The sequence below is a fragment of the Vanacampus margaritifer genome, chromosome 1 (assembly GCF_051991255.1).
Source record: "Vanacampus margaritifer isolate UIUO_Vmar chromosome 1, RoL_Vmar_1.0, whole genome shotgun sequence".
Classification (NCBI taxonomy): Eukaryota; Metazoa; Chordata; class Actinopteri; order Syngnathiformes; family Syngnathidae; genus Vanacampus; species Vanacampus margaritifer.
The window spans coordinates 35,537,240-35,539,739 of NC_135432.1; the positions used below are offsets into that span (position 1 = coordinate 35,537,240).

General features: G+C 46.6%; 2 non-coding genes and 3 pseudogenes across 2 annotated transcripts; all 5 read right to left on the reverse strand.

Moving 5' to 3' along the window:
- Positions 1-1,038: 1,038 nt before the first annotated feature.
- LOC144041953 (5S ribosomal RNA) lies at positions 1,039-1,147 on the reverse strand (annotated as a pseudogene).
- A 186-nt stretch (positions 1,148-1,333) lies between these two features.
- On the reverse strand, positions 1,334-1,452 carry LOC144041588 (5S ribosomal RNA). Its single transcript, XR_013290379.1, has one exon. It is a non-coding gene; the product is annotated as a 5S ribosomal RNA (ribosomal RNA).
- A 187-nt stretch (positions 1,453-1,639) lies between these two features.
- Positions 1,640-1,747, reverse strand: LOC144041967 (5S ribosomal RNA; annotated as a pseudogene).
- Positions 1,748-1,933: 186 nt separating this feature from the next.
- On the reverse strand, positions 1,934-2,052 carry LOC144041663 (5S ribosomal RNA). The gene has a single exon (XR_013290442.1). It is a non-coding gene; the product is annotated as a 5S ribosomal RNA (ribosomal RNA).
- Positions 2,053-2,239: 187 nt separating this feature from the next.
- Positions 2,240-2,348, reverse strand: LOC144041914 (5S ribosomal RNA; annotated as a pseudogene).
- Positions 2,349-2,500: the final 152 nt, after the last annotated feature.

The window sequence follows — 2,500 nt, forward strand, 5'->3', positions numbered from 1 at the left end:
TTTAAAGGTTACACATTCCTGACGGAATATGGTAAAGAACGCACTTGGTTTGTAAAGCGGACTTTTACAAACCTCGTCCCATCAGCTATGTTTGTCCCCGGCCACATCCGTCTCCTCACCTCGGACACGGCCGAAACACCCCAAGCGAGTAGCTTCTGCAGGATTTCCTCATCCTCAATGTAAGCTGGCAGGCCCAGGAAAGACACAACAAGTTCGTCCACACAGATATCCCTCCCGTGAACCCTAGTTTCCCCGATCTTAAACCCATCTAACAATTTATCCTTGGCCACCTGGGATGCCACAGTCATTTCGAACCTGTCCTTGGTAATCATTCGACAGGCCAGAATTGTACCACAGACTTCCTTGGTAGCCCTCAGCAGAGCCAACGGAGACAGACCAGCACCACCTTCGAGCTACAAAAACACCGTCAGCTCTTTATCGAAACACACCTTACGCTTGTGCACCACACTCATACCACTTCGAACATCATCCGCACCCACATCACTGCCAACCATCCTGCCAGAAAACTCACCATTCACCATTCCAGACATCCTGGGCCCAGCAAAGGCCACATCCATTCCAACAGTCGAAACAGAGCAAAAAGCACTGGGGGGGGGGGGGGGGGGAATAAACCCTCCTCCACAGCCAAGGAAGCTGGGAGGAGAAAGAAACTGAAAACTAACACAAAAAAAGAAAAAATAACCAAAACAAATTCAAAAACAGATAAAGAAAGAACACAAAACCACATAATGGGGAGCACACAGCCCAACTGACACACACAGGCACAATCAGCTCAGCTGCAACCAATCAACCACACCTGGGCGTTCTCAGGGTAGTATGGCCGTAAGCCGAGAAAAAGAAAACAGTTGACTCTTTTAAAGGTTACACTCGTCTAAACTTGGGACAGAAAAACATTTTGACTGCATGTTCAGCTCTCATCCTGTCAGTTTAGCGTGCGGCTGTCTGTTAGCAAGTAGCTAGTGTACTTGAGGTCTTTTGTGAAAGTTTACTTTTGCCATGGAGGTGCAAAAAAGAAAAAGCTTAAAGCACCTGGTATTCCCAGGCGGTCTCCCATCCAAGTACTAACCAGGCCCGACCGTGCTTAGCTTCCGAGATTGGGCGTTCTCAGGGTAGTATGGCCGTAAGCCGAGAAAAAGAAAACAGTTGACTCTTTTAAAGGTTACACTCGTCTAAACTTGGGACAGAAAAACATTTTGACTGCATGTTCAGCTCTCATCCTGTCAGTTTAGCGTGCGGCTTTCTGTTAGCAAGTAGCTAGTGTACTTGAGGTCTTTTAAGAAAGTTGACTTTTGCCATGGAGGTGCAAAAAAAAAGCGTACAGCACCTTGTATTCCCAGGCAGTCTCCCATCCAAGTACTAACCAGGCCCGACCCTGCTTAGCTTCCGAGATCAAACGAGATCGGGCGTTCTCAGGGTAGTATGGCCGTAAGCCGAGAAAAAGAAAACAGTTGACTCTTTTAAAGGTTACACTCGTCTAAACTTGGGACAGAAAAACATTTTGACTGCATGTTCAGCTCTCATCCTGTCAGTTTAGCGTGCGGCTGTCTATTAGCAAGTTGCTAGTGTACTTGAGGTCTTTTGTGAAAGTTTACTTTTGCCATGGAGGTGCAAAAAAAAAAGCTTACAGCACCTGGTATTCCCAGGCGGTCTCCCATCCAAGTACTAACCAGGCCCGACCCTGCTTAGCTTTCGAGATCGGACGTTCTCAGGGTAGTATGGCGTAAGCCGAGAAAAAGAAAACAGTTGACTCTTTTAAAGGTTACACTCGTCTAAACTTGGGACAGAAAAACATTTTGACTGCATGTTCAGCTCTCATCCTGTCAGTTTAGCGTGCGGCTGTCTGTTAGCAAGTAGCTAGTGTACTTGAGGTCTTTTAAGAAAGTTGACTTTTGCCATGGAGGTGCAAAAAAAAAGCTTACAGCACCTGGTATTCCCAGGCGGTCTCCCATCCAAGTACTAAACAGGCCCGACCCTGCTTAGCTTCCGAGATCAGACGAGATCGGGCGTTCTCAGGGTAGTATGGCCGTAAGCCGAGAAAAAGAAAACAGTTGACTCTTTTAAAGGTTACACTCGTCTAAACTTGGGACAGAAAAACATTTTGACTGCATGTTACGCTCTCATCCTGTCAGTTTAGCGTGCGGCTGTCTGTTAGCAAGTAGCTAGTGTACTTGAGGTCTTTTAAGAATGTTGACTTTTGCAATGGAGGTGCAAAAAAAAAAGCATACAGCACCTGGTATTCCCAGGCGGTCTCCCATCCAAGTACTAACCAGGCCCGACCATGCTTAGCTTCCGAGATCGGGCTTTCTCAGGGTAGTATGGCCGTAAGCCGAGAAAAAGAAAACAGTTGACTCTTTTTAAGGTTACACTCGTCTAAACTTGGGACAGAAAAACATTTTGACTGCATGTTCAGCTCTCATCCTGTCAGTTTAGAGTGCGGCTGTCTGTTAGCAAGTAGCTAGTGTACTTGAGGTCTTTTAAG